Consider the following 14,539-nt stretch of genomic DNA (forward strand, 5'->3'; position numbering starts at 1 on the left):
AAGAAATTTATTTAGTTTTATTATCCCCTGCTTCCCACCTTCTTGGCTACGTCCTTATCTTCTTTTATTTATTTTGAAAAAAAGAAAAATTGCAAGAAATCTTCTCCCTAGTTCAGTTATTTGGTAGATCAGAGTGGTCACTCCTACCCGGATTTTAGACACAATAATTGTGCAGTCGTTTACGTAAATCGTGTAAAACGTAAATCGTACGTTTTTACCTTATGAAATGTAATAAATATATCTTGCATCCGCGTCGAAATGATGGGCCTGTTTCCCCCAATTTATTTTGTAAAAAGAAAACAGTTGGTTTTTTATCATGAAATTTTCGATATCGACACTTCGACCCTAATATTTTAAAGTGTTTGAAATGCACGCGTCTGTGACACCTGTAAAAATGCTCTTAACATTCTAGACTGAACTGGTACGTGGGGTATTTTTTCCACTTTGTTTGGTGTTACCTTTAAAAGCAATTGCATTTACTAATTATAAAAGGAAGAAAATAGTAATAAAAGATGAAAAACGAAAACAATCAATTTTCATAGCCTTGATTTATTTTATGTTTTACTTTATCATTTTATCAATTACTTTAGATTTGTTTTCTTACATATTTATACGCTTTTTTTTTATTTAAAATTTATTTTTCTACTAATTTGTTTATTCCTTTAAATGTAACTTGGCAGTATTCATTGCTTTTACAAAATATTAATAAAACATAGTCTCATATAATATCTCAATAATAAGTTATTATGTGCATACATGTACAGTTGATATCACTTTTTTATTGCTTTGAAAATTTTTAACGAACAAATGAGCAAAATAATTTTAAAAAACTACTTACGATTTTACAGAAATGTTCTGGACGAATCTTTGAAAAATACAATATAATACGCAAACCTACATCACAGTCACTATACATTGTACGAACATCGTTTAGAACTGTTTTAAAATTATCAGTTCTTTTGCTTACACTCACGATACAGAATTTAGAATATCTTGAATGATATTCCAAATGAGAAGAGGTACTTACCGGCCACTTTACGCATTCAAGGTTCCTCACAAAGGAAAGAATTCTTGCTTGTTGTTCATTTATCTAAAATGCAGTAAATATAATTATATGTATTTCGGCTTATTATAAAATAAGCCGAAATCTGTTGCTTAACCATGGGAAACTTTTTAAAAAGTAAGGGATCATAAAGGAAGGATAAAAACTGAATACCATTTTGACAGATACAGAAAGCAGTCAATACTTTTTCTGTCATGCGAGTTAGAGCAACTGAAATCCTCCTCCCAGGACCATAAGAGATAGATTTATTTATCTCTGTGGTTTTCTTCCCCTTCCCTGCTAATCTCTAAGGGGCATCCCGAAGGAGCAGGAGCAAGAAAAAAAAAAAGATGAAAAAGGCAGTGCCGCATTCCAGAGGAGCCCTTTTTTCGCCACGCACGACGTACTTTAGAACAAGAAAAGATTAAGGAAAAAAAATCGAACAATAGGGACGTTTTCGATTTTTCAATTTTATTTGTATATGATAGAGTAACATGTGTGAACATCATAGGTGAAAAAATTTTTGCGATACGATAAGTAGGTTTTTTTTAAATTAATCTTTAAAGTTCAAGCGATTGCGACGTCAGATGGCACAGGAAGTGACGTCATGCGCTCTTCCGCCGCGGGAGAAGCCGAAAGACCAGCAGTTGGCTTCGAAGACGAAGCGTAAGGCTTACCTCCTCGCATTTAACTCCTCGCGACACGCACGACGTACTTTAGAACAAGAAAAGATTAAGAAAAAAAAATCGAACAATTGTAAAAGGCAGGACCGGTTCTGGTAAAAAGGATTCTGCGGTGACGTTTGATGCATTGTGACATCTCAAAATAACCAATAACACGGAAAACTATCTTCGCTCGTTTATCCCTTTACCTTGACTTCTGGTAAATTAGTGCCCATTTTGAGTCCACATATATAAGTTGCTCAAGCATGTGAAATATTTGAAAGATAAGCGATTACAAAAGATCAAAACTTAGGGCTAAACCCCCATTTCCCTGAAGATCATTTGCATGAATACAACTAAAAGCGCTCTGGGAGGTCCCATTCAACTCAGCAAGGAGGGCCCCCGAAGGTCCCCACAACTTTTTTCTGCTTCAAAATCGAATGTTTAGCTCCTTGCTTAAAAACTTAGGATATCCCTGCTCTCTTTATCGGCTCCACGCTGCAGCTAAATAATTTGTTCACTGACATTAATTCAACTTAAGCTGCGTTCAATTTAAAAAATAAAATTTCCGCAATAGCTATATATTGTTGAAATTTACTAAGTTTGAGCCGGGTCCGTCATTTTTCAGGATATGGGGGAGGGTATGAATTTAATGCACTTTATTGGGGGAAAACATCAAAATACAAGCAAAAATGCACAATTGCATTGTATCTTAATTCCCCGACTTCCTTGATTGCTCAGATGACGGGTCTGGTTTGGGCCCCTTTCACTGGTTAAGCGGGCTCTATTTTAACCTTGACAAACTTCCGCAAGCATAAATCTCTGTTAGTTGTGAGAATTTTCTTAATATGTGTCGTGCATGAGGCTGGGGCATAATGCTGACACTCTGAGTCTCCCAATCCAGATCCTACCCCAAAACTTTTCTTGACTGTCCTTTCCCGGACACTCGTACACTTAGAACTCATATTTCCCCTTCTCTCTGTGGCAGGTGACCGGGTGGGGGGGTCGTTATGATATTTTTTCCCCGGGCCAAGGTTTGGCTTTTGTGCATGGAGGCAGGGCCGTCCGAAGAGAGGACGGCGCCCGGGCCGAATATTTTCTGGCGCCCCCTTTCCATACTAGAGATGAGTTCGGGCTCATTTGTGAGAGCCCGGGCCCGCCCGAGCCCGAAAATTTGTAACCGAGCCCGCCCGAGACCGAGTGATATCGTCTCGGATCAAAATCCAAGCCCGAAGTATTCTTGTATCAAAAACGGAGCCTTCTACAGTCTGACATGATCTCTCTGTTAATGAAAATTGTTACGTCAAATGTTCTGCATTAACAGAGAGAAGTTTCTAAATTTTCTTAAAATGCTCCACTTCAAATGCATTACTGTATGACATATTGCAATAGTAATGGCCAAAAAACACTATAAATAAGCGTTAATTAATTAATTTGTTTTTTTTTTTTTGGTGGGGAGCGGGGTGGTAAATTTGACATTGATTGAACTGATTTAAATGTTCCTTTCATTTTCTCACAGTAGGAAAATGTTTATTTGCTTTGAATTTGTATGGAGATTGGCGATTGAACATCTGCGCTTGATGTCGCGAATTTGCTCTTTCATGTAATCGTTTAATTCGGAGTACCGCGTTGGGTAAGTTTCCATATTTTTTTGGGATGGTTTGCCGCTCCGATATGTAAGTGAGAATAAGCACTTTAGTCCCAAGTTTTTTTTTTTATTGACATAGTAAAAAGGGACACATCACAATTCACATAAAATATTTACATCTCGTATAGTATGATTGCTCGAAAAACAAAAATGTCCAAGAAAGTCAACGAGAGACAAGACATCTCCAGAGCTCTAATCGCATCCTTCCTTCTCTCGTCCTGTTCTCCGCATCTCTCCCTTTCGTCCAGTCACCCGGTTCCCACCAACCCCATTCGAAAAGAGCCCCCACATCCGGTCAGGGGTCAGTGGTCAAGAGGGGTGTGAGAGGCGACCTTGACGAGCGTGGGAGCAGCCGTTCACGACACGCCCCCACCAAGAGGGAAAATTAGCTCCTTTTTATAGGGGCTTAATTTCACTAACTGCACATAGTAGCACAAATGTCTAATACTGGAACAAAACACATCAGGTAAAATGACAAATGCTTCAATTTACAATATTTTAATTGCAATCTGCAGGGATACACATTACTATGGAAAACATATTTACAAGCATTTAAAATTATATTCTACTCCAGCCTGGAGAGTGCATCTGCGCTTAAATGCTGTTTCCTAGGACGGTGGGTAATAAAATGGCTCCACCGCTGCAAAGCTAATGCCCAGCGTGTTAATTTAGGACTCTTAGGAGTCGTCTCATTAAGATACTTCAGTGGGTTATGGTCAGTGATAATTTCCACCTGCGACCCGAAAATCCATTTGTCAAATTTATTTAGCCCAAAGAGTACCGCCCAAGCTTCCTTTTCAATGCTAGCCCAATTTCTCTGACTACCTGAAAATTTTTGGCTAGCGAAAGCGATAGGTCGGAAATTTCCTTCCGTATCTAGTTGTGTTAGACAACTACCGACGGCATAGTCTGACGCATCACAGTGCACCTGAAATGGTTGCTCAAAATTCGGGGTGGATAGCGCCGTGACCCGACATAAAGCAGTTTTTAAACTTTCGAAGGCTCTCCCACCTCTCCCCATCTGACTAAATTCGGACCCTTTTTCTTTGTTAGTTCCGCAAGCGGGGCTGCTATCTCAGCGTAATGAGGTATGTATTCTCGATAAAACCCCATCAGTCCTAACACCGATCTTACCCCCCTTTTAGTAGTGGGCCTGGTTAATCTTTTTATCGCCCCTATTTTTTCTTCGTCCGGCGCATGCTCTCCACTCCCTATTGTATGACCCAAATACTTGATTTTTCTAGCCGAAAAAATACATTTATCAAAGCGCACAGCAAACCCTAAATCTTGCAGGTGCGTTAATACCGCCTTTACGTGTATCAAATGTTCTTCGAATGTTTTTGAGAAAATTATTACGTCGTCGATGTATGCTTGCGCGTAATCTTTATGCTTAGCTAGCGCCCGGTTAATCTCTCTCTGGAATGTACCCGAGGCCCCGGCAAGCCCGAAGGGCATGGTTTTCCATTGATAAACCCCATAATGAGTTGCAAACGCCGTTAGATGTTTGCTCCGTTCGTCCATTTTTATCTGCCAATAACCCCTCAATAAATCTAAGCTTGTAAGATATTGTGCAGATCCACTTCAAAAATTAATTCCTGCATGTCTTTCATTGGAAATACCGGAATTTTCGTTACCGCATTCAATGCCCTAAAATCTACGCACATCCTAATAGTTGCATCCTTTTTAGCGACACAAACAATGGGATGAGCAATTTCTGATTTTGATGGCTCAATTAGATCTAACTCTAGTAATTCCCGGATTTGCCTGTCCACCTCCCTTCTATAAGCAACAGGGATGCTGTAGCAGTGCGGTTTCTTATACTCCAAATTGGGTTTTAGCTCAATTTTATGACATCCAACCCCAGCTGGCTGAACTGTTTTCGTAAAAACATATTCATATTGGGTAAGCAAGTTCTTTACCTCGTTTGTTTGTGAGGGAGTTAAATGGGGCATTTTCAAATCACTAACCGCTTTCAGAAAATTACTGCCTGTCTCTGTAGTTGGCATTAATTCTACTTTCCCAAATTCTTCTTCACCCTCAAAAATCACGTTTACAGCATTAGCTCTTGATATATAATGTCGTATTTTATTTTGATGCACATGTCTTTTGGCACCATCGGGCATTTGGATAATAAAAGAGTGCTTGTTTCTCTTTTCCACTATCGTCGCCGACCCCTGCCAACGCGAGTAAATTTTATTTGTTGAATCGGGAATTAAAACCACGACACTTTCTCCTACCTCAAATTTTCTATCCGATGATCGTAAATTGTAATAATGCGCAGCTCTTTCTTGAGCGATTTCCGCGGTAATTTCCGCTTCTCTTGACGCATTTTCTAACCTAGTCTTTAGCTGTTGCAAATAACTTGAAACCGGAGTCGTGTTTAATTGCAAATTATCAAACTTTCCCGTCCAAGTATTTTTTAGGATTGCTAAGGGACCCTGAGGTGGCCTGCCATACATGAGTTGAAAGGGCGCAACTCCCGTCGTAATATTGGGTACCTCCCTATATGCCCAAAGAAGACAAGGAATTTGCAGGTGCCACCGCCTCCCCTCTTCTCTGATCACATGGTGTAACATCCTTTTTAAAGTTTGATTAAATCTCTCCACTAATCCATTACTCAAAGGATATGCAGGCGAGGAAAATCTAGGGCTCGACCCGATCCTTTTTTCAAATTCCTTCGTTAACTCTGCATTAAAGTTCGGGCCATTATCCGAAGCTATAACATTTGGAATTCCTGTTCGCTAAAAAATTGCTAGTAACGCTTCACAAGTAGCTTTAGCGGTAATACTAGTAAGCGGTACGGCTTCTGCCCATCTCGTATGTTGGTCAACCAAACACAAAATATACTTATGACCCCGTGAGCTGGCTGGCTCAATTGGTCCAATTAAATCAACATTGACCACCTGAAACGGTAAATCTGGACGCGAAACAGGAGTTATTGGGGCCCTATCTGACACTTTAATAGGTTTCCTCAATTGGCATTCTTTGCAGGCTGCGATGAACCTTTGAACATCGGAGCGTAGACCTTCCCAGAAGAATGAATATTTAATTCTCTCTAGAGTTTTCCTCACCCCCATATGACCACCGAAAACGGAATTATGGGCCAAACTCATAACCAGGCCCGTGCTGGCCCACCGGGACACCGGGACGAATCCCGATGCGCCCCCTTCTACGGCGCCCTTTTCTTCAGTGAATGAAAAATTTTATCAAAACCGGAAAAAAATAGTTTGAAAAAAAAAAAAAAAATGTGTCGCACAGAAACCACTCATGTAGAATTTTGCCAAAGGGGAATAACGATCTCTTCCATAAAGTAAGTACCCGCAATAAGATACTGGTTTTCTAGTTAAGATATATACAACAGCTGCAATAAAAGATTTCTAAAAGAGTCGGCAACTTCTAAACTGTAGACTACCCTCTGTCATTCATCTCTGTTTGCACCTGATGACCCCCCCCCTCTTCTCTCGGAACTGTTAAAGAAGATTGTTCTCTGGAGTAAACAGATGGTTTCTATTTATGGGAAAAATGCAGTGTAAAAATGCAAACGATTTCAAGGTGTAGCAGGGGATTAGCTACATCGCCAATAGCCTATACAGAGATTACCGCGCCTTGGTGTCACGGGCCGTCCGATATCCGAAGCATCCGAAGAGGGTGGCGAGCGGGGCGATGGCCTCGGGCTTCGAGATACGAGAGGGCGCCATAAAAAGCTTTTGCTGCACTACAATTCATTAATTTATTTTTTAATTTCATTCTTTTTAACAAAGGGTTTTTAGAATGCAAATATCTGTATCTCAGAGCCAGAGTAACGTACAAAAATTGCGATTTTCCTTGCTCTCAGATATATAGATATATTAGGTTTAATTCTCTGTCTTTTATGGTAAACATACATTTTTGTACACATAGATTATGGTATACATAGATTACAATACTTTCGCATTCATGACATTAGTAAGGATGTATTCAGGATACGACAGTGCCCAAGCAACTAAAAAAAACTAACATGTTCAATTATCTAATAATTAATATGAATATGTTCGGTACTTTTCCCACGATTCTGTACGTTAGGGGAAGGGGCCCCAAAAAATATTAGCCAAGGGCGCAGCCATTTCTTAGGACGGATCTGCCAGCAGGCTCGCCCGAAGAGCGGGGCAATCGCTCCGGGCGCCGAGATATATAAGGCGTCATAAATTAAACTTTTGCTGCAATTTGCTTTACAATTAATTAATGTATTTTAAAATTTTATTCATTAAAAAAAAACAAAATGTTTTTAAAAAGCAAATATATTAGATTTAATTCCTGTCTTATGCATCATTGTTATGCATCGATTTCGAATTGCATATAAAATTATCAAATGAAAAATGTAAAAATGTTCAGTTTTTCCCCCACCTTTCTGTGTGAGGGGTGGGGCTGCAGAAAATATTCGCTCAGGGTGCCATCATTTCTTAGGAGACCTGCCAGCCTACCACCAGGGCTGCCCGAAGAGCGGGGCTGTCGCCCCGGGCGCTGAGATATGACAGGTTGACAGGGTGCAATAAACTAAGCTTTTGCTGCAATACAATTATTTAATTTATTTTTGAGTTTTATTCTTTAAAAAAATGGTTTTGTAAATGCAAATATATTAAATTTATTCCTGTCTTTTATGGTGCACAAAGATTTAGGATTACATGTATAATTATCTAATGATTAATATATGAATATGTTCAGTACTTTTCCCCTAATTTTGCGTGAAAGGGAGTAGGAGCGGGGAGGAAAGCAAACTTTTTAGATGGTGGTGGTAACTGTGTAGTTTCAGTCTAAATTAGTATGCCAAATTCGAAGTCTCCATGCTTAAAAAGTTATTTTTCATTCTAATACGTTTTCAATTTGCTGTCAGAGGCGTAGCAAGGAGTGGACGAAGAGAGAGACAGTCCAGGGCTTCGCACCTCCTAGGGCCTCGCATCTCCAGTTCGTTCCGAATTTTTCTCAGATGGAAGTTTGTTCCGGGGGGGGGGGATTTTTTTTCAGTCCCGCATTGGTAAAAGAAGACAGATAAAACACATTTTTCTCATGATAAAAAAAAAACCGAAGGACCTCGCTTCGAACTTTTCCCTGATCTGCTGGTCGACAAGCAACCACGAGAAAGAAAACTCCCCCCCCCCTTTCCGGAAACTCTCATCATCTAAAACCGGTCGGTAATAAATATTTGTCTACCTTCTCTAAAAATGCAATTTTCAAAGTTCTAAAGAGGTCGAAAAATCTAGAGCTGTCTGCTCAAACACAATTGGCCCCATTTGTATCCGTATAAAACATAATTTTGTTTCAATATTTCATTGTTAAATTGCCCTCTTCCGTATTTATAACAGTAGAACCTAGAACAAGCAGTCCAAGTAGTGGCGGTGCTAACGCTAAATGCCGCGTGTCGGTCTTCGTGTGATGCCCCAAAAGGCCCCGATTAAGGTATCGGGAGGCCCTAGGCCAAACATGTTTTTGAAAAACCCCGGTTGTGAAACTTTATAATTTTGGCCATAGGCTAAAACAATTTCAGCCATTTTTGGACCCCTAAAAAGTAGGCCACTACGGCACGGTATAGTTGGCCTATACATTAATCAGGCCTTGGATGCCACTGAGCTCTGAAGTTCCACTAAAATCTAAAACACGAATGCATTGGTTTTAGTTTTAGACATTACCAACTAAAACAAAAGCGAACGAAATTTTACTCACAGTGGCCCAGTATTTGATTTTCAAATAGGCCAATGAAGCCAGGTCTAGGCGGTCCCTAGCTGAGCCGGGTGTGTGTGTGGGGGGGGGTCTTTTTACCAATATTTTGAAGGACGATTCCATATGGTCCCAAAGTTCGAGAAGAATCTAAAGCACGAAAACATTGGTTTTAGATTTTTCCAAACGTAACTCAGCGAACGAGTTTTTTTACACACAAGGCAGGTAGGACGAAGACATAGGACCCCAGTGGCGACTCTAAGGGGGGGGGGGGCGGTGAGGCTGCAGCCGCCTTTATTATTTTTTTTATTTTTTAATTTTCGTTTTTTTTTTTCATTTTTTCATTTTTTTAATTATTATTACTATTATTTATTTTTTTTGCTGTTTATATTATTTTTTTATAGCAGCAGCATTTGCAGAAAAAATACACAAAGAAAAAAAATTTAAAACTGAACATTTTGATTTGTTTTTGAATTACAGCCCTTAAATATACTCTAGTATTTTTATGTCCAAACTAGTTTTGGGAGAGACTAACTCATTCCTCCATAACCTCTCAATAGAATAATAATGGTTAGGATTATCTGGATATTCATACGGAATGTCACTGTCTTTTATGTCTCCCATTATCGAAATAGCTTCTGCTTCCAGGGCGGTCTGTTGATGTATTGTTGCTTTGTTCGAGTTCTGAACTCATTCGCATGTGTTTGTTGTTATCTTCCCGACTTACCTTGACAGAAAAGTTGGAATGGCATCGTAAAGCACAGATTTTTATGATGCATCATTCATTTTTGTCAAAACTAAACTAAAATCAGACGTTAAGGGTGCTCTTCACTGAGAGTCTGAAAGATTCGGATCTAATGTTAACCTACGGAGAAAGTTGGAGCTTGTTTTACAAATTCCTGTGAAGTTTTCGGATCCGGTTTTTTTTCTGAGTATTTTTCAAGACCATGTCTGTTTCTTTTAGTTTTTACTTTTTTGATGTGTCCATTCTCCGATTTTTTAAAATTCGAGAAAAAATGAATTTCTTCGAAAACGAGGTACTGTTGGACATTTCGCTCTGTAAAACATCTGCAACTCGTGCTATCGAAATTTTAAGAACGCCCTGACACGCAAAATATTTCCAGCTCTCTTTTGAGATCTTGTTTGAAATAATGCGACCATTTTTTAAACAAATATCATGTTCTAATTATTGAAAAAAATTTCAAAATACGTTCACTTTTTGCATTCGCCCCGCCCTTTATTAGAAACCTCCCCTTTTTGAGGGGTAAGCACAGACTTAAGGGGTAAGTGCTAATGGGGTGTAAGATTTATTACCCTCTCATTAGTTCCCCTCAATGACCTCCGCTGGACGTCCTTTCTTCTTTCCTCTTTTCCTATAAGGCTTTCGTGAAGAATCAAGTGCTTTTGAAAGTGAATCCATGTAGATGCGTGCTATTAGCTGTTAAATTCGCAACATCTGCTTTTTTTCAAATTTGTGGTTTGAAAAGAAATAGATTTGAAAGGAATATTTCTGAGTCAAATTGTTTATTTACAATATAATGAACATTGTTACAATGCTGTCGAATGCGAAAAGTTGACATTTTTCCCTTCCAGTAGAAAAATATTTTTATATATAGATTAAATCGTATTCCAGATACTGGGTATTTTGCATCGTTTTACATGTGTTTTATGTTACTACAAATGGTACACACATAAAGTGCTTTCCACAGCTCAACAAACATTTTTGAAAATTATTTGTGTCTTTAAGAGCCAGACTCGTCAAATTTCTTTAGAAGGTTTGGGAGGTGGAAAATTCAATTGCGGAAAACATTCCGTACACCAACATACTCATTAAACACATAGAAAATCATGAAAAATATATTAGCAATTTAATATAATTCAGTTAATGTAAAAAACACACCGTGGTAGAATTACTAAGCATTGTATGTATTAGTTTTAATGACGTTTTCAGCCTTATGTTGCCGACAAAGCTAACTAAAATGTGAACAATATAGAATGGGGGTTACAAGTTTTCACTGTTTTCTATTTTCATTCTCAGAAGCTAGATCAGCATTTTAATACAATGTAGAAAAAATTAATTACAGGCATAAAGGTTTTCAGGTCACATAAGCACCCCCCCCCCCCCTTAAAAAAACATCATTGAAGATCGTCTTAAATTTCGTTTTTATGGCTTTAATTTCAAAAAATTTCGGGAAGGGAGTTTGTGAAAAGTCCTTTGACCATAAAAAAAAAAGTCGTCTAAAATTGCATTTTTGGATTTCAAAAACCTGCATGTCCCCAACGTTATTAAAGATGGCCTACAATCATGTTTATAACACTTTAAAAATTTTGCCTCCCCCCCCCCCCCCAACATCACACTAAGACTGCGTTTTTAGACTATTTCGAAAAATTCCGGGGAAAGCTTCCGAACTCCCCGTTTCCTAACAGAATTGAAGAACCTGAAATTGTGTTTTTGGCGTTTCAAGTTCAAAAATTTGCTGGTGGAAGATCACAGGACCTGTTACTTACTTCCAAATACTACCAGAGATCGTCTAAAAGTGCATTTTGAAAATTTTTATTTTCGAGAAAATTAAAAGGCATAGCCCTCAAACAGAGTGCTTGGGAAAATAGGGAGTATTTCTGAGTAAATAGTATGCTTACGATAAAGATCATGTTAATTAAATATAGAAATGGTTCCCTCTCCTAAACAAGAAGCTAAATCCTTTCTCTCGCTGTATTTACATATTACTAGGAGTCAATAGAATGGAAAATGTGGGATCTCAAAAAAGATTTTTGTTCTATACGAATGAAAATTACTTGATAATCATTGGATTAGAACATTCATTTTATTCTGTGACTGAAGACAGGATACGATAATTTTTCGGCACAGAAGTGCGTAACACAGAACTTAAAAGAAAAAGTTTGTCTTGTTTGTTTTTTTTTTAATTGTGAACCCTTACTTGTACCTATAATTGCTTTCCTAAATGTAAGCTGTTCATTTTCATTTTTGTTTCAACTTTATGTATTTCCTGCAAATCTGTTTCTTGCCCTTTTTTTATTTTTTATTATTGATTCATTAAATGCAAGATGCATGAAAACGAGGCAGAGCGATAAAAACTTTAAAATCTGGCAGAGCCAGGCGTTGAGATTTTTTTTCATCTAAGTATTTCGAGATTTTTTTTTTTTTTTTTTCAGGCAGATATACATGTAGGTAATATTTTCGTGCCTCCTGAGAAAAAGTACAACCCTTAATATTTATTATGACAACTAACGAGGATCAGACACTCACAAGACTTATTAGAAAATTTTAATAAAAGCTCAATGTGTTGAAGTAGAAGCACTATATACACTATATGACCAAAAGCATTGGGACACTTTCAAAAATTCACATGTTTAGGGATTTCTCGAGAAATAATAGTCCAATTGCTCTATAATTTGTTTCGCATAAAATGTATACTCTAGTTGTCATTTTCCAATAAAAATTAAGTCTGCTATTCATTTAGGGGACCGACAACAAATTGAGTAAAAAAGTTTTTTGATAATTTTTCATTGCAAATTGCTGGGAATAAGCTATAATTTTCAGAAATGAGTTAAAAATCTATCAAAAACTTATTTTTATATTTTTGTGAAAGTATCTCTTATACCCATGGAAATATAAGCATTTCTTTCAAAAATGCAAAATTTTTTTGAAGGTTTTCGCCTTATATTACGCAGAGTATTTCGTCAAACGTTACTAAACTTTTAAAATATTTGACAGCATTTTAGAGAAACATAATAATAAAATTTGAAGTTAAAATATTGAAAATTTGTTGAAATATGAACAGTTAAAGCTATTAATTTTTCACTGCGCAGACACGAAAGATAGCAATTTATAACGTTCATAATTCAAAGCTCAGATACATCCTACAATCCATGAAAAAAATTCCACCGCAATTTCTTTAAATTTTAAAAAGTTATCAGCAATCTAATGAGCCGAATTTCTATAATTCTAGGATAGGCGACGAATGGTAAGGAATTGTTAGCAAACTGGCAACACTTTCCTGCCATCGCTATAGAGTGATTCATGATAAGAACAGATTATTTGTTGCTGGTCCCCTAAATGAATAGCAGACTTAATTGTTATTGGATTTGACGTCTGGAGTATACTTTTCATGAGAAAAAAATTACAGAGCAGAGAGCAATTGGTCTTTTATTTTTTGAGAAATCCGTAAAATTGTGAATTTTTGAAAGTGTCCCAATACTTTTGGTCATATAGTGCATGTAATACCTCATGTATTTTGCCGAATTTAGTAACTGGGAATCTGAGACTCTAAAAGTGCTAGGTTTAGTTTTATTGCAAAATTTCAACGCAAGATAGTTTACAAACATTGAGAGTGGGGGAAAAAGTGATTTTTGCCTTTGAGCTTGGAGCAGGGTGAGCACTCTTGCATACAAAGATCAGAGAAAAATCTTTAATTTTTCAAATTCAGGAAATCCTTATCCGTAGCCGTCCGCGACTTTGCCGTTGTTATGCTCAATTTGAAAGAACTTTCACCATAACAACCCCTTGAGAAATGCTATCGTAGCCTTCTCATCTGCATATAGTACTTAGATAAATAAATAAATATTTTTTCAAAAAGAAAAGGATTCAAAGATAAAGATTAGGGGAATTTTCTGGTCACCAGTGGTGAGAAAAGGTATTTATAGTAGCCACATTTTTTTCTAGTCGCCACTACATTTGTAAAACAGGTAACTAACCAACAAAGTAGTATTTAATTTAGCACTAAAATATAAATATTATCAGTTCAAATAAAGGTTAATGTAACTAATTAGTGGCATTAATGTTTATTGTACAATCAAGTATTAACTATGCAAAGAGGATCTAGTTTCATTTTTAAGAATGTTTTCTGCTAACTCGGATGGGGTTGGGGAGAGTGGCAAACAGGCAGAGGAAGTGAAAGAATTTCGCCAACCGATAACTAGTTAGTCCCCACTTTTATTCGGCACTCGATTTTTCAAATTTATTAAGTAGGATCATCCATTTTTAAAGAATATTTTTTGGTTAGAATTTGGAGTTCATTTCGTTAAAATTCAGTGTGGTCATGCAGGCTATCTTTTTTTTCCTTCCTTTTTTGATATTATCAATTTTCAATAACGAACATTTTTCTAAAAATAAAACGAATTTATAAATTTATTGCAAATATTCATTCATTCGTTAATTTTTCCTAGATGAGATCAGGAACCGTATTAATGGGGGAAAAAATCTTCGTTTCAAAAATTAATTTTAGTGCGAATGCAAATAAATTAATATCACAAGCGGGATTGCAAAATGCCGCGCCTTTTACACTGAGTTATTTTTCTTTTACCTATGTAGTCAAGACTCAAGAGGGAAAGAACTAGAATTTCCTTGGAAGGGTCTGTAAAAAGCTGCGGTTTCATTTCGCCGTCAGCTATTACCTCCTTCGACTACTCTGCACAGCAGGGGAGCGTCCGGTCTGTCCCCTTGCAAAATGTGACAGGTCACATGATCCACACTTT

This window comes from Uloborus diversus, unplaced genomic scaffold (genome assembly GCF_026930045.1).
Source record: "Uloborus diversus isolate 005 unplaced genomic scaffold, Udiv.v.3.1 scaffold_14, whole genome shotgun sequence".
In the NCBI taxonomy this organism is placed as follows: domain Eukaryota; kingdom Metazoa; phylum Arthropoda; class Arachnida; order Araneae; family Uloboridae; genus Uloborus; species Uloborus diversus.